The following is a 22,111-nucleotide window of genomic DNA, read 5'->3' as shown; positions in this document are numbered from 1 at the left end:
AACATTAACAGACGTTTTAGAAAAAATTATAAAAACTTATCTATGGGTCTATTACAGGAATGAATAATAATATTACAGCTTTTTCCTTAAGCTTTATTTAGTGCTAATTCATCGATGACTTTGTCAAAAGTCATCTTCACATCTTCATGTTCAATATACAGAATAGGCCACTTGTCCATCTATTTTTATGGATCCAAGAACACATTTTATTAAATTTTAATTTCAAAAAGTCTCTTTCACATAAAGTAACATGAAGTAACACATCAAATTCCAGATATTACAATACTGTTCATGTCTTTAGTTTCAATTCTAGCAGCTTTCAAATATCTTAAATCAAATAATTTTAAATACCTGTTCTTATCCTTTGGTTTAAGCATTTTTCTAACCACTTGTTATGAAAGTAACTTAAGATCTATAACTTCATGTTCATAATCACTGGACTTTCATTCTTTATTTCACATCTGCTCTGTAAATGCAGGGAAATATGGTACCACAGGGGCTGGAGAAATGAACAGCGAGCTCTAAGAATTACAAACTAACTTGAGTCAGTCTGTACCATGGCCCAGTGTATAAGTGGTATAACTGGGACTCTTGAATAATTTCCATGTAGAATACAACGTTTATAAGGGAATAATTAAAGTGAAAGTGCTCATTTAAAGCTTGTATACAGAGACGCCTGTGTGGTTCAGTCGGTCAAGTGTCCTACTTCTGGTTTTGGTTCAGTTCATGATCTCAGGGTTGTGAGATTGAGCCCTGTGCTGGGCGTGGGGAGTCTGCTCTAGATTCTCTCTCTCCCTCTGCCTATCCCCTCCCCCCATGCTCTCTCTCTCTCTCTCAAATAAACAAATAAATCTTTTTTAAAAAGCTTTGATACATTATTAAAACTCAACAATTATCTCTAAAATCCATATGTTGAAGTCCTAACCCTCATTAACTCAGAATATGACTGTGGTTGGGTCTTTAAAGAGATAATTAAATTACACTAAAATGAGGTTAGCAGTGTGAACCCTCATCCAATATGACTGAGGTCCTTATAAGAGGAGACAGACACAGATGGAAGACTATGAGAACACATGTATGTTTGAATGTATGGGTGCAGGCCTAGAAATGACTGGAAAAATGTTCACCACACTCTAATGGGCAGTAATCATTCACAAGTGGAAGATAGTGATTTCCACTTTTTTACATTCGTGCCCTTTCATATTGTTGGGATAATTTTTATGACAAGCATGCGTTACTTATATAATTTCAAAAGGTAATAAATAAAAGTGGGGTTAATAAATGAGAGTTTATTCCATGAACTGATTTTTAAACATGAGCTCATTTTTAAATCCGCAGTTGGAAGACTTGAATCTACAAGACATCTGAGAATCCTGTATGGATTTACAAGGGAGAGATAGAAACAATGTGTGGACATTGTATGGAGGCACATTTTAGAAAAGTATAAGACAAGTTCTTTGCCACCCAATGATCGAATAGATTAGCAGCATTGTTTATATAGGGGGAAAAAAGAGGAGGAAAAAAAGAAAGAAAAGAAAGAGAGAAAGAAAGAAAAGAATAAAAGAAAGAAAGAAGAAAGAAAGAAAGAAAGAAAGAAAGAAAGAAAGAAAGAAAGAAAGAAAGAAAGAAAGAAAGAAGAAAGAAAAAGAAAGAAAGAGAAAGAAAGATGAAATCAACCTAAGTGCCTTACAACAGAGAACTGAATAATTGAAGTGTGGTATATCTATACAATCAAATAAAATACAACTGTAATAATAAGTGATCTAGAGCTAGCTTTATTCACAGCATTAAACCTCACAAATACATTGCTGAGCAATAAGAGCAAGTTGCAAAAGTATATACATATGATACCATTTATGTGAAGTTAAGAAACATGTAACCCAATACTCTGCACTGTTTATGGATATGTATTTATTTAACACAATTACTAAGCGATGCATAGGAATGGTGAACACCAAATCTGGGTTAGAGGTCAGCTTTCAGAAAAATGGAGGATTAGAGAAAGATACCCAGAGACTTGAATTATATTAGTTACGCTTTTTTTCTCATGCTAGATGGTGGGTACATGAGTCACACAACTCCTTATGTCTTTACGAGTGAAATATTTCCTAGTAAGAGCCATAATAATATCAATATTCATAGTCACTTAGAACTTACTATGGGCCAGCCAATATGCTACAGATTTAGTGCGTATTAACTTATTGCTTCCTCACAAAAGCCCTCTCAGAGGGACACTGTTATCAACCTCATTTTACAAAGAAGTCAACCAATCAAAGCCCAAGAAAGTTCTGTGACAAATCTGAGGTCACATCTAGTAAGTAAGGAGCAGAGCTGAAAGTTGAAGCCAAACAGTCGTCCATACGGTTGTCTCTTAACTAGTTGTAGACATACATACGAAAAGGGTTTTCTTGTGAGGTAATGTCTTGTCTTGTCTTTTTTGTTTGTTTGTTTTAATGTAATGGGTTACCTGGTGAAGTAATGAGCTCCTCCGCTTTGCAAATGTAAACAGAGGACCAAGTATAAGGTTGCTTGGGCAGCATTACTCTGCAGTTTGTGGGAAGTTGAGCTTTATAAATTGACTTCCCTTCCAGCGCCAAGTCTCTGACTTCTTAATGTCAGGAAGAGTTTCTTTGGAGGAAAACACACGGAGCTCTACTTTAGGCATGTGGAGTTGCAGGTAAAAATGTGGCTAGCAGATAGAGATGATGGAATTCAGTTTGTGTTACAGCTAGGAATTTGTTAGCATAATAGTCCAAATACAGAGATGGATGGGATTATCCAAGAAATATGGAGAAAGGAAAAAATGAGAGGCCCACACCTGGGACAGGAGAGTCTATTTCTATTTCTCTCTCTCTCTCTCCACACGCACACACACACCTCACATACCACACACGCATGCACTCACACACATGCGTTTTGTTTTTAAAGTTCATATAAACAGTTCTGTTTCTCTTTTTCATATGTGGGGATGCGATTCTCAAATATGTGTCAAGAAATGAAGAAACTACTCTTTGAAGTAGGTGCTGAACACAGTCGCTTTCCAGTCCAGCATACCTATCCACCCCTCTATTCTATCTGAATTAAAATCTGAAGAATATTTTTAAAAAGACATACACATACACGTACATACACACACATGCATGCACACACATCTTGACCACTTTTCCTTATAATTACATTTGTTACTCTTAAAGAAGTAACTGGATCCCACAGCAAAGAGTCCCTGTTTCAGCCTCGATTCTTGTCAATTAAGAGAAAGCATACTCAACACCATAGTAATTCTTAGAACTAAAAGCCCCTTGAACAATTTAGAAAAGCACGCTCTTTTTATTAAACTTTAAGACACTTTGATTTTATGTAGTGAAGCTCATTTTAAGGAAAGGGAGCAGCGTGTCGTTAGAATGCCCACCCTTGTATATTCACAGATTAGCCCGCTAGATACACAGAGGATTTTTTTTTTTCTGAGCTCAAGCAGGTCAGATCAGCCCATGTGCAAATGGACTATTTCTCAACGAATGGATTGTAACAATTGTCCTAAAGTATGAATATCATCGTATGTAAGAGGAAGTGTTATTTTGATCCAATCCTAGTGGGATTTTGCTTTAGTTCCTCTTTTGTAAGGAAGCAGCTGTTTCATCTTCTCTGGGGTGTTGCAGAAGTGGGGCGATCGAAAGGGGGAGCAGATAAAGAAAGGGAGAGGGGAAGGGGAAGCTAGAGTTATTGACTTTACCAGGTACTTTGCACCATACAAGGCTATATGTATTTAATACTTGCAATGATTTTCCTATTATTACTGTCCCAATTTTCAGATTGTACAACTGAGTTTCAGAGACATTAAGTAAATCTCCTCAAAGTCCTACAGGACACAGACTCAGGTACATCTTGGCTTCCAAGTCCACACGCTCATTTACATCAGTATGTACAAATAAAGAGTATTCGGGTGTGTTTATCCAGCAGAAGTATCATCTGTTTCCAACCCTTACTTAGTATCTGCAATCAAATTGAAATTGTTCTCTAGTTATCAGTAGATTTTTTAATACCTGCTTCATACCTGATCGGAAAGGAGAACTGTTTGGCCACAGTTTCTACCGGTACCTTTTGCAGATGTTTCTTTTTGAAATGCTTAACATAATTACTTGGAGTCACTGTACTTTACATTTCCAAAATGTACATTTATTTTATTCCTTGGTAAATAAGATTCTCATTTGGTTTTATGTAAGCCATTTTCTATTTGTGCCAAATATATTCCATTCTATTGGACTTGCCCTGATTATTAGTTTGTAAGAATCATATGAAAAGTTGTATTTTTGGTGGTACACTTCTTTACATGAGGACTCAGAATCAATTGGACACTAGGTCTTATTTCCTGCTGTACCTCTGTGCCTCCAGCAGGGCCTCGCTCAGAGTAGATCATCAGCAAATTATCACTCTGGTCTGCCACCCCTCAGCACACTCTCATTCTTGGTCTTTCCACTAGTAACCAGTAATGAGGAAAGACACACATGAAGTAACATGAGTTTGATAACACACAAAAGATATAATCAATGTCGTTAGCTAACATCTGCTCTGTTAAGCCTCCTATGTATATTATTATATTTAATTTCTGCAACGTTTCTGTGAGGTTGGTACTGTTATTATGATCATTTATAATTGTCACTTAACAACTAAAAAAACCAAGGCTTGAGAGAATCAGCAAGAATTTCTTTCTTTCTTTCTTTTTTTTTTTTTAAAGTAGGCTCCATGCCCAGTGTGGAGCCCAGTGTGTGGCTGAACTCAAGACCCTGAGATCAAGACCCGAGCTGAGGTCAAGAATCAGACGCTTAACTGACTAAGCCACCCAGGTGCCCCAGCAAGAAGTTTTGATTTGAACTCAGACCTCTGGGACTCAAGAGCCCTGGCATTATATCCACAGCAATAAAATGCTTCCCTTTAAGGAAATTAGGTAACTGGTATGTTAATGAAGCGATAGGTGCTGAGCCAGGACAATGAGTAAGCGTGGGTAGCGAAACAATGGGAAGGCAAACAAAGAGTTCCCTTGCATATAAACCCCCATTAGAATAAATGTTGGAGCCCTAGTTCTTTTAGCGTCTTCTCTTCTCTGGTCCAATTTGGTGGAAGGTTGAGAAGATCGGGGTGGGATGGGCCTGGAGGTACTCGCAAACTTTCACTGCTCTCTCCATTAACCTGGTTAACAACCAGTCTCTCCTCATCACAATAATGGCGCCATTGCCACATAGTTGCCTTGGCAACCCCTCTCGTCACGACTGTTGGTGCCACTCGCATGATGTCTTCGGTTCCAAGTAGCAATAATGCCTTCTGCCATATTGTTGCTCATAGTCCTGCCAGCTCTTGGCCTGGCCTTTTAAATGTTGCATCACCCACTTGGCATTCGTTCATTCAATAAAGAGAATCAGTGCTAGGCATTCTACCATTAGAACCCTCTCTGGTTACTGTATCTGAGAGAAGTATATACCTCCTTCACTAAATGGGGCAAGATTGCTTCACAGCAAAATTATGGATTTCTGCTCTGGGATGGATTTTCCTTCAGTCCGGTGTGTCAGTTTGGAGTGGGGACAATTCCTGTTTTCTGGGAGCACAGGGGTCTGTTCTCCTAGGGTGCAGGAGCTATGTCTTCCCCCCAAACGTCATGTCTCAGGGCCATTTCTTTCTTTTAGTGCTGTGTTTCTCCCCTCCTCCCCCCACCCCCCCAAAAAATCATTTCAGCCAGAAGACTTGTAGTCCATGAAAAACCCTGGCTTGCCCTGCTCGCTGGGAATACTAAAGTTGAATCAAGGACAGTGGTAGATAGAGAAAGAAGAGGTTCTTGTCCTCCTACTCCTTTTTCTTGCTCTCTGGCCAGCCCATGTCTGAGAACCAGCTCTGGACCAGACACCACCTTGCACTGGAGAAAAGGACAGAGGGAGAAGGAATGATCTGAGGCATCCACGGGGTCTGCAGATGTGAATGCAAAAGATGGGGTGCCTGAGTGGCTCAGTCAGTTAAGCATCTGCCTTGGCCTCAGGTCATGATCTGAGGGTCCTGGGATGGAGCTCCAAGTCAGGCTCCATGCTCAGTGGGGAGCCTGCATCTCCCTCCCCCTATGCCCCCCATCTCAAATAAATAAATCTTAAAAAAAAAAAAAGAAGTGAGTGCAAAAGAATCCGCAAACAATCACAAAAAGGACATCAAACAAAGAAAGGAAGGACCTGCCACTTGTGGTTTGACTTCTTCCCTTTACACACAGTATTTACATTCAGAATCAGAGTCAAATCACCAATTCCCACCAAGACTTTTAAATGGAACCGTTCCATGGCTCTTCCAACTTCATGGCGACTTGGATAGAACATCAGCCACCCTAAATACTAAATAGCCCAATGACTAGTTTCCAGCAAAGCCTACCCAGTGTCCCTAAAAGGCAAATCAAATGTCAAGGGTCTTGAAGAGTTTAAAGTGAAGGAGATTGGCCTTACCCATCTGGGGTGTAAGCATCATGTATAGATAAAAACTACTGTTGAATTACCAACTTGCTTAGTATTGCTTATGAAAAATATAATTTAGAGCAAAATTGGAAGAAATTCAAATAACTAGCTACACACTACATACACTCACAATAAACGAAGCATTGCTATTTATTCTTGCTTAATCTGCTCTGCAAGGTAATTTCACTTCTCAGACCTAAAAAGAACCCAATATGACCACCTTCCTCGCATCAAAGACTGTCTGGCGTTCACATGGGCAATGCTTCAAGCTTGAGGAAACAGCCATTTCAGCTTGTTCTCTGTGCTTAGGGGCCAAGAAACCTTTAATTAGCTACTTATTCTAATTACTCTAAAGAGAAGCTTATCTGTTCCTGTGTCCCCTAGACCAAAGGACTCAAAGTCCTCGCATCACACCCTTCGAAAGAGCCTTCTCTTTAAGACTGTGTGACTTCTGTGGCTAGAACAGAAAAATAAGGACAATGTAAAAAGCCACAAGTCTGGCTCATGCATCACCCCATCATCAGTTCTCCATTTATACTGAAATAATTTGTTCAACAATCAAAACCAGACTCTGCTCTTTACGATTTGAATTAGGTCAACTTTCTTTTTTCTCTCTCCATTTCTTTAAAGGGTCAAAAACCCTTTTAAAAGCCAATTTGAGCCGGGCAGGGAAGTTTTTTAAAACAATTGCACAGTGACTTCTTCAGACTGCTGATTGCTGCATAGCATGTAAGGAAATTAGAAAAAGTTCTAAGGGAGCTTGAAGGAAGCGGGGAGGAGTGTGGTAACAAATAAACCAATAAACAAAATAAGACAACTGTCAGCTGCCTAGGGCAGATCTGTGTCCTCTTCCTCCTGGATGTCGTTTCTATGCCAAGTACAGCGGAGCAATGCCACGCCTTTGGAGACAAGCTGGTAGGAAATAATACGTCCTTGTATTCAGAACATGAAAAAGATCTAAAATTAGGTATATTTTGTGGGATTTGGAGTATGATTTAAAACCCATAAGCATCAAGAAGCCTAAAACATGAATAAGATTAACCTCTGAAAGACATGTAAAATCTGCTATTAATAATAATGTGCGGGGCGCCTGGGTGGCTCAGTTGGTTAAGTGACTGCCTTCAGCTCAGGTCATGATCCTGGAGTCCCGGGATCGAGTCCCGCATCGGGCTCCCTGCTCGGCAGGGGGTCTGCTTCTCCCTCTGACCCTCCTCCCTCTCATGCTCTCTCTATCTCATTCTCTCTCTCAAATAAGTAAATAAAATCTTAAAATAATAATAATAATAATAATAATGTGCGGTTCCTGGGGCACCTGGGTGGCTCAGTCAGTTAAGCGTCTGCCTTCGGCTCAGGTCATGATCTCAGGGTCCTGGGATCAAGCCCCACATTGGGCTTGCATCTCAGCGGGGAGCCTGCTTCTCCCTCTCCCTCTGCCTGCCGCTCCCTCTGTTTGTGCATGCTCTCTCTCCCTCTGACAAATAAAATTAAAAAAAAATAATACACGATTCATGCATCATGCATCTGAGGAAAAACAGTCATGGGTCACCAATAGTATGTTTCAAAATCATTGATTCAGGCGAGGCTTGTGAAATGAAATTATAGATGGTGGGACTTAGATCATCAGTCTTTTAATTTTGTACTTTTTGAACATCATCCAAAAATATGAATCTGCCTTTGAAATTCTATGAAAGGGAGAGAGAAGAGAAATACTCCGCCTCTTGCCATCTCCCACCCCAAAGCACTCACAACCTGCCCAAAATGTATCAGGACTACATCACACCCCTTGTTGAGTGTGCCCCCTCTTGTGTTTGGGTTTTGCTTTTAAATCCCTTTACAGAAGATGAATATTTAGCAAGAACGTGTTGTTTTTACAGTTCTTTTTCTACTTCAATCTCCTCTGACTTTACACAAACGATACGGAAATGGAGATGAAAGTAGAAAAAGTCAAGCGTGTATTCAATGTGGAGCAACAAGATTTGGCCTAAAAACATGCTCTTTTATGTGTTTGGAGCGGTTGGTGAGTTACAGGAAGAATTTTGCCTGTTGAGGAGAAACAAGGAAAATAGATTAAGATTAACTATTTATGCAGTCGTATTTATCATCTACCCTGTGCATACTTTTAGGAAAACTGGAATAATGGAACCACAGTCTTTTATATATGAAAGTGTGCCTACGTTTTCTGGTTCTTGGATTTTTAATTTCATGTCACCCTTGGCTAATTATTATAATTTGTATGGCAGATAGGCTCATCTTTCTCAATGTAATGAAGATTCTTTCTTAAAAGCTAAACAAATCTCCAAACTTCCACATTCCTCTGTAAAGCAGTAAGAAGCAGAAGCCTGGGTCTTCCCCCAGAACAAAATGCCTGAACACTTCCCCAGTGATCTGCTTGTCGCCTCCACTGAGGTGGAAACCATTCCTGTCTCCTGTTTGTTGGGAAAGACGATCAGTTTCTTTCATATCATTGCACGTTCTGCAAATACCAGCAACTATTCACATCAATACGCAATTCGCCTGCACTGATTTTGGTCACATATGATAATATTCAGTACTGCAGTTTTGCTCCACAAGCTTCTTTGACCACACACTTTGAAGATCTATACCTTAATTTCTAATAGCAAAGCCTTTTAATTTCAGCGAGGCTGTGCTTGTTAAAAGTTTTAAATTTTCTCTGGTCACTGAAGTTGGCTTTCTCAGAGATAAAGACACCAAGCCTATCTCCTGCTTGTAAGGTTTCCATTTAAAAATGAGTCTGGGGCCACCTGGGTGGCTCAGTTAAGTGTCCAACTCTTGATTTCAGCTCCAGTCATGGTCTCAGGGTTGTGAGATCAAGCCCCCCACTCGGATCTGCGCTGAGCATAGAACCTGCTTAAGATTCTTTTTCTCCTTCTCCTTCTGCTCCTCTCCCTTTCTCTCTTTCTCTCTCTCTCTCTTCCTCTCCCCCAAATAAATAAATAACAGGTCTGAAAAAATTTTAAATAACTATTCCTTTCTCTGTTTAAATTAATAGTTGATTATGTTACCATTAAAAGGCTTCCTCCAAAGAATATCAGTAAAAAAAATGAAATATATTGGCTGCGGCATTGATTGAACTTTTAAATAGGTGAGCTGTAATTACATTAAAAAAAAAAACAAAACAAGGAGGGTTTGTAGGTGTGGAAGAGGATATTGTATAAGCAAATAGAAAACCTGCTCAGAATGTGAGAGAATACAAACAGGATGTATAAATTGCAAAGCCAACACCAGAGTTTTCTGCTAGCCAAGTGACATAGAATTCCAGTTCTCTTTTCATCTGGTAAGACACCAAAAGGAAATACATAATCGTACTCAGAATTATTTTTTTAATGCAAAAGGGAGCCGAAATCAAAGTCAGAAGTTTAGGTAACTCTTTGCTAAATGTCAACAGCTGCCTTAGGCTACCTTGCACACAAATACAGAATATTTTTATTTCAGTTCCACGATTATAAACTGAAATTCTCTGGAACAGTCTCCTAAGGATGTTCCTTCAATTTCCAATAACTTCTAATGGGGTAAGTGTATGTTGTAAAATAGGATAGTAGATAAAAAGAACATGCCATAAATATTTAAAAATCACAGAGTGTACTAGATTATCACTTTAGCTTCTACATACTTTTCTGTATTATCAATTTCCTGGCTCTTTCATTGTCAGAATCACAAATCATCCTTCAAGATTTCAATTCATTTAATTTCAGGCATGTCAAAAAGTAGAAATATTGTGCAATAGGTAAAATATAATTGGAAGCAGTTTTAAATGGAATATCCGTCTGAACACCCTGGGTCCCTGTTTCCTCATCTATAAAAAGAGGAGGGAAAGAATATAACCTAAGGTCCTTTTCAGCTGAGAAATTCCGTAATGCATGCTTTTGCATGACTGTATTCAATATTAGAGAAAACATGAGGGTAATCACACATAGCTACTTTCAGAAATGACTTTAAAATTGAGTCCCAGGGAGTTGAGTATGGACAATAACCAAACCTTTCAAGTCCTCTGCCAAAGCTTGTGGATTAGGTGAGAATTTAGTGGGAACAATAAGATCATCTGACCATGGAATAATAATGGCAATGCAAGACCACAAGGGGCTGACATTTATTAACTGCTTCCTATAAACCGGGCACCATGGGGCACTCAGATTATGCAAAGGTGAGCTCACAGCGAGGTGAAGGAGATAAAGAAGTGAACACAAATCTCGGTGTGGTTCTAATAAACACTGTTGACAAATACTATGATAGAGATAAGTACAGAATGCAATGGAATTATATGGAAGGAAACTGTTGCAGGCTGGGAAGGATCCACACAGTAGAATATATACCGACAGAATCTTAATGTAGGTGATACTAGGTGAAGAGCAATTTATACTCCAAAGGTAAATCTCTAAATTTATTGGAGAAAATTGCCCCTTCTCGATCTTTGAAGTTGTCTCGGGTCCCTCCAGTCTTTTAGTTTTCCTTGTGAATTTTAACGTCAGCATCAGTGTCCTGTGAAAACACTGTCAGATTAAGGAAACTGAATTTATCTTTAACATGATGTCTTTCTATTCATAAAAACAGTGTATTTTAGTTTTGTTTTAGATCCTCCCACAAAATTTAAAATTTTCCATACAGAAGGACTCATACATGTTTTACTCATTACTCTTTCTGGGTGGAATATTTAACTATATTAGAAATGATTTATTTTAAATTATTAATGGTCTATTAAATGTTATTTATCTTTCATATTAATCTATATCTGGGAACTATGAAGAATTTTTTTATTGGGTCTAATAGTTCATCAGTAGACTTGGATCTTGTATGAAAATAATCATATGACCTTTAGATAATGATACTTTGGATTATTATTCTTTTTTAATCTTGTGAATATTTACTTGTTTTGACTTATCTTTCACTGATTCGTCCAGGACTTTTGAAACAATGCTGAATACAAATAGTTATGATGGGCATAATTGTCTGACTTACTTAAAAGAGAATGCCACAATTTTTTAAATTAATTAATTAACTAATTAATTAATTAGAGAGAGAGAGAGAACATGAGCAGGGGGAGGCACAGGACCAAGCAGACTCCCTGCTGATCAGGGAGCCCCATGCGGGACTCAATCTCAGGACCCTGGGATCACGACCTGAGCTGAAGGCAGACACTTAACCTCCTGAGCACCCAGGTGCCCCCACAAATTTCTTTTTCATCAAGTATGATATCTGCAGTAATTTTATTTTTGCTACATCATGAATGGCTGTCAAATTTTGACTATACTCTTTCCTTCTTAATTTTTTATCATAAAGTATTCCGATGTACACGAATATGTAGTTTTTAAAAGAATAATTAAACAAACACCCTTGTAAATAGTACCCAGTTAAAGAATAGAACAACAATATTTTTCAAGCCCCTGAATCCTCTTCTCCAATCGTATTATCTTCACTACCCAAAAAAATGAGCACTAGCATAACATTTGTGGTAATTATTGACTTGATTTTCTTTATGTATGTATCATATGTATGTATTCTAAACAATATAGGGTTTAGTTCTGCTTGTTGCAAAGCTTCATACAAATAGAATCACACAAACAGTACTCTTGGTAATTTTTTTTTCTTCAGTATTACAATTTTGAGATTCAGGCATGTTGCTATGCAGGGCTATCATTATTCACTTTCACTTTTGTATGATATTCTATTGTGTGTATGTATTATAGTTTATTGATACAATCTACTATTGATGGACATTCAAGTTGTTTCTAGTTTTCTGCTGTTACAAATAATACTTTTATGTGCTCCCTTTGGCAGCACATATACTGCAATTGGAACGATACAGAGAACATTAGCATGACTCCTGTGCAAGGATGACACGCACATTCGTGAAGCGTTCCATATTTTTGGGAGGAATACTTACCATTTACATCGACATGGACGGAACTGGAGGGTATTATGCTGAGCGAAATACGTCAGTCAGAGAAAGACAGTTATCCTATGGTTTCACTCACATGTGGAATATAAGAAACAGCGCAGAGGACCACAGCGGAAGGTAGGGAAACTGAATGGGAAGTCATCAGAGAGGGAGACAAACCATGAGAGACTCTTAACTATAGGAAACAAACTGAGGGTTGTTGGAGGGGATGGGGGTGGGGGGATGAGGTAACTGGGTGACGGGCATTAAGGAGGGCACGTGATGTGATGAGCATGGGTGTTACACGCAGCTGATAAATTATTGAACACTACATCTGAAACTAAATATGTACTCTATGTTGGCTAAATGAATTTAAGTAATAAAAAAAATAAAAAAACAAATAATACTTTTATGAATTATGTATGCTGATGCACATTTGCAAGAATTCTTTAAGGTATGTGAGTAGGACTAGATTGCTCAGTCTCAATTTTACTAGAAAATGCCACACTATTTTCCAGTGACTGTGCCAATGCTCAACAGTAAAGCATGAGAACTCAACGTTGAGCCACGTCTTCACCAATGATTAGCCATGCCAGTGTTTTTAAGTGTTGCCCTACTAGTGGGTATGTACAGATGACACACTGTGGTTTTAATTTACTCTTCCCTGAGGTTGAGCAATTTTCCCATGCTTTTTGGATATTCATATTTTCTGTGAAATGCATGTGTAAGCATTATTGCCCATTACTCTCCTGAGAGTTGGTATTTATTTAAGTGTTCAGGACATGAGTATTTTGTTAAGTATATGTGCTGTAATATCTTATCCAAGTTTGTGCTTTGTATTTTAAGTCTCCTTATATTTTCATTTGGGAAACAGTTCTTAATCTTGGTGTCATCAAAATTATCTATCCCTTTTCTTCGGTTTATGCATTTTTCTGACTTGCTTAAGAAAAATTTCCCAGCCCTCAAATTTGTAAAGATATTCTGCATAATGGCAGGTTTAATATTTTGCATTTGCTTAAAATCTTTAATCAACCTGCAGTCAATTTTATATCTGGTGTGAAGAGGGGTTTGAGTTCATTTTTATATCTAATAGTCAATTGTCCTAACTTTTTTATAAAAAGTCCATCTTTTCCCAACAATCTATAATGCCATCTGTCATATTAACTGTCTGTTTATGTTTGAGTCTATTTCTGGGAATTTCTATCTACTCTATTTCATTCGTCTACTTGTCTCTCCCTGTGTGAGTGATATAGTTTATTAATTACTGTTCCCTTGTAATAATTTTGATAAATGGGAGGTAAATCCCCTGACATTTTCTTCTTCCTCAGTTGTCTAGACTATTTTGACCTTTTAATTTCATATAAACATTTTAGAAGCAATTTATCATACTTCAAAAAATGAAAGATCTTGGCATGCCTGGGTGGCTCGGTCGGTTAAGGGTCTGCCTTCAGCTCAGGTCATGATCCCAGGGTTCTGGGAACGAGCCCCATGTCAGGCTCCCTGTTCGTGGGAAGCCTGTTTCTCCCTCTCCTCCCCGTTCATGCTCTCTCTTGCTCTCTCTCTCTCTCTCTCAAATAAATAAAATCTTTTTTAAAAAGCAAAAACAAAAAAAATGAAAGATCAATAAAAGGAAAATATTGGTATTTTACTAGCCATAAAAGTAATGTGGAAAAGGATGACAATTTTTGCAGTATGAATTTTTTCAATTCATGAATCAGTTATAGGTCTCTATTTTACATCATATTTAATGTCACTCTACATGATTTCAAGACTTACTATAAAATTACAGAAATCAAAACAGTGTTGTATTGAAAAAAGGTAGATAAAAAGATCAATAGAATCCAAAATTAGCTATGGACAACTGGTTTTGTCCAAATGGGCAAATGTAATTCAATAGAGAAAGTAAAGTCTTAAAAAAAAAAAAAAAAGAAGAAGAAGTGCTGAAACCATTAGAATACTCATATGCAAAATATATGTATCTATAAAAGTTAGTCCATACCTCATATCTGTGCAAAAAATTAACTAAAAATAAATGGTAGGTCTTTGTCTAATATCTAAAGCTGTAACATGTCTAGAAAAAACAAGGAAATAATTCTTGCTATTTGGGGCTGACAACAATTTCTTAAACACAGCAACAAAAGCATGGTCTATAAAAAATGAATACATTTGATTAATATATTAAGAGATGGAAAAGCTAAGCCTTAGGTTGGAAAGAAATATTATAAATCACATATCTCATAAAGAACTTATATCTAGAATATATAAAGAACCTCCAACACTCAATAACAAGGAAAAAACAAAACAAAAAACCCTTAAGCAACAGGCAAAACATTTGAACAGACATTTGACCAAAATGGAAAATAAGCCCATGAAAAGATTAGGGAAGTTAGTCATTAGGAAAATGAAAATCAGAGCCACAGTGAGATACCACTACACACCTACTTGAATGGATAAAATGTTTTAAAATACTTAGCCTGACAATTACTGACATGGATGCAGAGCAACTGGAACTTTCACACATTGCTGGTGGGAACGCAACATGGCCCAGACACTTTAGAAAACAATTTGGCAGTTTCTTATAAAGTTAAAAATACATTTATCATACAACCCTGCAATCCCACTCCTAGCTATTTACCCAAGTGAACTGAAACCTTATGTTCACACAAAAACTTATATGTGAATGTTTATAGTGACTTTATTTGTAATTGCACAAAACTGGAAGCCATCCACATGTTTGAACTAGGGACTGGTTAAACAAATTCTGGTACATCTATATAACAAAATACTACCAGAATAAAAAGAAATGAACAAGTAATACACACAACAGTGTGGACAAATCTTAAATGCTTTATGTTAAGTGAAAGAAGTCAGTCTCAAAGTCTGTATCCTGTATTGTTCCATTTATATTACATTGTGGAAAAGGCAAAACTATATGGACATAAAACAGATCAGTGATATCCATGAGCTACTGGAAAAGAGTTGATTGTAAAGGAGTAGGCCAGTAGCATGTTTAGGAAGGCAGGTGGGTGTTGGAATTGTTTGCTATCTTGATTATGGTGGTAATTAGAAACTATATGTATTTGTCGAAACCCACAGACTAGTACAGTAAAAAAAATGTGAATTTTAATGTATGTGTTTTATAGCTTAATAAAATAACAAAAAAAGTATCCTATTTCATCTAATTTTAATATAATCACACCAACTTAATTTTGGTTAGAGCTGGTATGTCTTTTTCTATCCATCTTTCTGTGACCTCACATTTAAAAGAGCACTTACTTTAAATAGGACATTTTTTTTTTTTCTATTTAAAACAGTGTTGCAATCTTTTTATTTTTTTTTTTAAGATTTGATCTATTTTTATTTGAGAGAGAGAGAGAATGCGAACATGGGCAGGGGGAGGGGCAGAGGGACAAGTAGACTCCCTGCTGAATGGGGGAGCCCGACATGGGGCTCGATCCCAGGACCCTGAGATCATGACCTGAGCCGAAGGCAGACACTTAACTGACTGAACCACCCAGGTGCCCCTTATAATCTTTATCTTTTAATTTAGCTCCTTTATACTTAATGAAATTACTGATCTAGTTTGGTTTGAATTTACCTTTTTGTTCATTGTTTTCCGTTTGGTCTATGCATTTATTTTTCATTTCTTCTTTTTTGTATTTCTTTGGATTCATTATCTTTTCCTTAAATTTTCTCCATTTTCCATTTTTACTCCTCTGTTCTTCATTTTTCAAGGCTGCATCTCCTGCTCCTTTGTGCATAATTAGCACTTATTACATGACTATTAGGCCTATATCCATGTCCACTATCCCAGGCTTCAGGACGTTAACAATTCTGACTTCAAATTCTTCTTAGGTTCTGGGACCTGGAAATTTTGTCTTGTTTTTTTTAAAGACCAGCATTTATTAAAAATGCTATTAGTTATATTTTATCCAGCATTTGTGTGTGTTTGTAGTGAGCAAATCTTGTGAGCTCAGTTTTCCATTATGCAAAATCCAGAAGTGAAAAGGGCTTTAAAGCTAAGAATTGGAGAATATGAAGTACCTCTCCATGGCCAGAACATAAAGTTCTTAGTGGAGGGAGAATGGTGGGAAATAACCAGTTGGGCAAGACTCAGATCATGAAGAGCTTCATATATTGTGCTCAGGATTACAGATATTCTTGCAAAAACAAAGGAATACAAAAGAGAGAGAGTTTAAACAGGAGAATGGCATGACCCAACTTGCATTTTAGATAGATTATGTTGGCTGCTCTGGGTGATCAAAGTTAATGATCATTGATTTTTCTCATGAAGCCTCATCCTCTGTTACTTCCCTTAAGGTAGCGGGCGCCTGGGTGGCTCAGTCGGTTAAGCATGGACTCTTGATTTCAGCTCAGGTCATGACCTCAGGGTCTTGAGATAAAGCCCTACATCGGGCTCTGCCTGGGTGTGGAGCCTGCTTAAGATTCTCTCTCTACCTCTCCCTGTGCCCCTTTCACTGCCTGCTCTCTAAAAAAAAAAAAAAAATGAAAGAAAAAGAAGAAAGAAAGAAAGAAAAGAAAGGAAGGAAGGAAGGAAGGAAGGAAGGAAGGAAGGAAGGAAGGAAGGAAGGGAGGAGGGAAGGAGGGAAGGAGGGAAGGAGGGAAGGAGGGAAGGAAGGAAGGAAGGAAGGAAGGAAGGAAGGAAGGAAGGAAGGAAGGAAGGAAAGAAGGAAGGAAGGAAGGAAGAAAGAAAAAGAAATTCTGATTCATGGCAGAAATTTCCAAAGATCTCTACATGTTCCTCAGATGTTCTCTGTTGACTGATTTAATTACCAAGAGCATGTGCCACTTAAATCATCAGAAAAAAAAGAAAAAAAAAAGAACTACTTTCAGTTTGGGGGAAAAAAATAAATCCAAGTTCTCTGGCTCCTAATTGAAGATCTATTTACATATTCAGTTGAGAAAACAAAAAAAAAAACAAAAACAAAAACAAGGAACCAAGTGTGAACTACATAACTGAAGCAGATGAATACTGAAGAAACAAAGGAATGCCTTTGCAGAGGTAATGTTCACAAAAGCAATCATTCTTGCTTTGTTGCCCTTTGCCAAGGGAACACAGAGGCCAGCGGTAGGGTTCATACCAGCCCTGCCTTGTATGTGTGTGCCTCCTTTCAGATTTTTCAGCGAACTGATTCCTAGCACCTTCTGTTTCAGTGGGTACAGGGCAGCTGGTCACAAGGGGCTATGTGAGTAGACGGAGAGGCTGCATTCCATCAGGCCCCCTCAGAGTTATATGACAATAATTCAGAGTTGCACCTTTTTGACTCCCACCCACACTGGTCTGCCCTTTTTCTGAACTCATATTACACCATGTACTTTGACATTTGTTTTCTCATTATTAAAACATAGTGTTTCTAATGAATATAATTTATTAGGTTTTTACGGTATTCTGGGGATAATTTATGTCCCGTGTACATAAGCATATTAATTTTTTGTGGTTAATTTTTAAAAACTCTATGGAGTTAAGCACTGTTTTTCCCATTTTACAGATGAAGCAATGAAAGTTTATAAATAAATTGCCCAGGATAACCCAGCTTATTCATTCACCGCCAAATATTTGTCTGGTATCTCTCTCTCTATTCCAGGCTGTAAATTTAAGCGCTTGGCATGTATATTTTATTTAATCCTCATAACATCTCTGGAAATAGGTATTACAATCACTATTTTATAGATGAGGAATCTGAGTAGCAGAGGTATTAAGCAATTGAGTACAATCACCAGGCTGGTAAGCATGAGTTTATAATCCAGATTGGGCCATCTCCAAAACCCACGCTCGAAACGATTGCTTCTTCATCTGATTTATCCGTCTATACTCAATATCTGGACCTATGTTTTTACACTGCAGGTCCCCACACTGCCCAACTTATACTGAATATAAAGAGAAACATGTTGATATAAGAAGAGTGCCCAAAATATCTTTTGTAATGATTACCAGAGAAATTTAAGGAGAGATAATACAATGTATCTCATTATCTAACATCACCTGGGAATAAAAATTTGATATGAGTGGGTCTTTTCAGATACCTCAAACAAAAATGTTTACATATAAACTATTGTGTTTTTGTTTGTTTGTTTGTTTGTACCTGGATTTTATTATTTGAGAGTGAGAGAGTTCACAAGTGGGGGGGGGGTGTAGAGGAAGAAACATGCTTCCCACTGAGCAAGGAGCCGGATGTGGGGCTCGATCCCAGGACCCTGGGTTCATGACCTGAGCTGAAGGCAGACGCCTAACCGACTGAGCCACTCAGGCACCTACGCATAAACTATTATTAATGGAAACCCTTCTAGCAGAAATATGTCTTGCCTTCTTACACAAGGTGGTCTTGAGAAGTCAAGATCATTGTCAGAAAATCATTTTAAAATTTACTATAATCTAATGATGCTAATATAATGTGTTTATAATATCTCATCTCTGAATGAAAGAATGTCTTTAACTCTTACCAGCTTTAAGTTATTTATTCTGACAAGATGTGACCCACTGGTAACATTTTAAAATTTGCTGCTTCTAATTTCTTTGGGCTGAGGGAAAAAAAAAATATTCCAGCCCCAAAGAATTATGTGTGCAATAAGTAGACTCTGAGTGAGAGTCTAAAGTTACCAAATGGGCCTAGAGGATAAATGCCATGGCATTATTTTTGCTACTCAAGGGGCTTTTAAACTGACTTTCAGGTTTTTTGTTTTTCTGTTTTTTTGCAGAGGGAAAATAGAACCAGTTTAGAACTATTCAAAGTCTGATTCCTTACCTGAATCTATATTTATGATCTTGGTCGTAACGATAATAACAGTAAGTGTTTCCCATCAGGCATTATCCTCCTCCTGTGTTCATTTCTGTCTTTTCTAACGCCTTAAACTTGAACTATTAATAGAATGGGGGTTACTGGGATGGGGTGGGCAAAATGGAGTTAGTGTCAAAAAAAGCTAGATGTCAAAGTTAAGTATCAGTGGTTATCATTTAGAAATAATTTCCTATCTCAACTGAAGATTTTGGAACTCTGAGGTCAAGAGATTCCATCAGTTTACATGGCTAATCGGAGGCAGGACACAGAACTAGATCTCAAAAAATCCATTCCCATGTTCCTTCACAGTTACTATTATCTGCATAATGGAGTCATTGCAGATTTCATTTCCCCTTGGAATGGCAGTGTAATAATGATCTATAATTTATTCTCATGACTTTGTGTCTTTAGGTCAGCCTAATTTTTAGATGTCCAAAGGGGAAAAAAAGACAAAATCCTGAGTATTGTTGAGCAGAGATAACAAATATAGTTTGTACAAACTAGTCGGTTATAAAATATTTTCTGCTGGCCTCTTTTGTGTGTTAGGAACACACAAGGTCTGTGAGCTGTGAAATGCAGGCTCAGACTTGGTATTGGTCTCTTTGATGAATCATCCCCTCACTCAAAACATCGTTCTTGAACACTTCTGTGCTTCCAAGCATTCTTCTATAGACAGGAGATCCACCAAGAAACGAGAGGCGAAAGCCCCATCCTTATGGAGTGTACATTCTTGTAGGGGAAAACAATAAGAGACAATGAATCTAATATTATGTAAGCAATTTTTATAGTATGTTAGAAGTGTTACGGGGTGGGGGGTAGAAAAAGCTGAGTAGGGAAAGGTGAATGGGAGTTTTGAGGGGGAGGGACAGACAGGTGGACATGCTTGCTAAGCAGGTTGTGGCACCCAGAGCTGCTTCTGCTCATCTCAATATTAAATTGACTCTAACTTTTCCATATATGTAAGTAGTATCCTCTTAGCTATATGTTAAACTCCAATGGCTTACACTTCTTATAGTCTCCATATTGCCACAGTGCTGACCTTATGGTAGGAATTCAATAAATACTTAATGATTTACCACATGCTTGTTCTATTTCCTGGATATCATTCATGTAAAACTATTTTTTAGATTAAAATTGCACTTTGGAAGTGACACACAAAGTGAGCTGTAAATGTTCATTTCAAAATTTAGATTTTTTTTCCTTAATTAGCTAAGACATTTGGGGAGTAAGGTGTACCAAAAATTAAAAAAAAAAAAAAAATGAAGTCCTATAATGTCCATTAAGCCACAGTCACCCATTAGATAGGGTTCCCAGCCCTTGACTTTGATATTAGCTTGAGTGCCAAGAATTCTTCATCACTAAGAGCAGGGCATTTAGCCAGGAGTCAGAGGAAATGGACAGCATAGTGGATAACTTAAGAGTCCAGAAGAGCATGTGGGTCCCAAAGAACGATGGCAATCTCTGTCGCTTGGAAGTCTATGGCTAAGTCACCAATCCATGAAAGATGTCCTGGGGGTTTGAGTCAGTGGTAAAAAGGAGCACATGTTCTCCTGCATTGTGGGATTATCAGGTTTGGGAGAATACTATTAGTTTACATGGCTAATTAGAGGCAGGACTGAAAACTCGGTCTCTAGAAATCCATTCCCCGCTTCCTTCAACATTACTGTTATTTGCATAATGGAGTCATTGTAGATTTCATTTCCTTTGGAATTTAGCAAAACCTAAAAATGACTTTAGGCTACAACTGGAGGCCTATCTGGCAGTGAGAAGGAGAAACTCTAAGGCATCCTTGCTCAGTTTCACACAAACACAGTCTGATTACATCAGCAAAGAGGGAAAGCCAAAGCACTCTGTATTTCACAACTTTTTAGCTTTATAATAATGACAGCAATAATCAAAGCTGACGTTTATTGACTATTTATTACCTGGCAGGCTCTCTCTTGCATGCTCTATGTCTGTTAATTCACTGAATCCTCCAAACATTCCTATAAGGCAAAACTCTGATTATTTCCAATTTTACAAATGAGAAAATCTGGGACAAAGAAAAGATAAGGAACTAGTTCCATGATCACATAGAAAGTGACAGAGCCACAGGGTAAATCCATTCTGGATTCTTAGATTTGGAAAATACCTTAGAATCTTGATACTCAAAGCGTCCTAATGGGCCAGCAGTATTGGCTTCACTTGAGAGCTTTGCTAGACATGGTAGGAACTCAAGTCTCACCCTACATATCCAGAACCAGATTCTGCATTTTAACATGATCCTCACCTGATCCATATGCCCATTAAACTTTGAGAAGCACGGTCCTACAATGTCCTAGATGATTATTCAAATAGCCTCTTGCTTCCAAGATGACAACTCACTAAACCACGATCATTCCTATTTCTTTGTAGAATGGCTTTCATTGATTTTTTTTTTTTTTTTAGAAAATTTCTCCATATTTCTGTTTTCCTATTTTACCTTTTGGTCTTCAGGTTTTATTTTCAAACCCCGTATACAGTTAATCCCTTTTCTTATGCTATCTCTTTAAGCATTTGAGCATAGTTATCAGTTTAGATCTGACTTTACCATTCTCATCCCCCTGCCTGTGTCCTCAACCCTCATCTACACTGGGACCAAAGCTCATCATTATCAAACAAAACAACCATATTTTAAAGGTGTTTACATAAGCCATGCTTTGTCTCCTGGAGGCATTGCAATATATTCATTCCTTCTCGGTGTGAGTTGAATTCTAGGTGTGGCCAATAGCAACCCCCCCCACCCCCCCATGGGGACATTTCTTCCATTCCAGACCTTCTTATAGGGGCTTTGCCTTTGCTTTTTATATCTGAGAATTAATGTTATGATATTTTATGTTACACTTAATTCTAAAATGTTTGCAGCTACACACACCTTGAACACATTCTCCTGCTGCTCACAGTCAAGAAGTAAAAAGATGCAC

The 22,111-nt window shown here is 37.8% G+C and overlaps 1 long non-coding RNA gene and 1 other non-coding gene across 2 annotated transcripts in view; both read left to right on the top strand.

The window, feature by feature from the left end:
- LOC123849646 (uncharacterized) overlaps positions 1-22,111 on the top strand; it is a 318,720-nt gene that overhangs the window by 281,499 nt on the left and 15,110 nt on the right. Inside the window, exons 4-5 of the long non-coding RNA XR_010407785.1 lie at positions 12,273-12,510; positions 19,090-19,177. This is a non-coding gene — a long non-coding RNA (uncharacterized LOC123849646). The remainder of the gene's footprint in view (positions 1-12,272; positions 12,511-19,089; positions 19,178-22,111) is intronic.
- Positions 12,257-12,363, top strand: LOC123850292 (U6 spliceosomal RNA). Its single transcript, XR_006792259.2, has one exon. It is a non-coding gene; the product is annotated as a U6 spliceosomal RNA (small nuclear RNA).

This window comes from Mirounga angustirostris, unplaced genomic scaffold (assembly GCF_029215605.1).
Source record: "Mirounga angustirostris isolate CCGP_5_RB_7025 unplaced genomic scaffold, mMirAng1.0.hap1 SCAF_15, whole genome shotgun sequence".
NCBI lineage: Eukaryota > Metazoa > Chordata > Mammalia > Carnivora > Phocidae > Mirounga > Mirounga angustirostris.
This window is presented reverse-complemented; position numbering and strand designations above follow the sequence as displayed.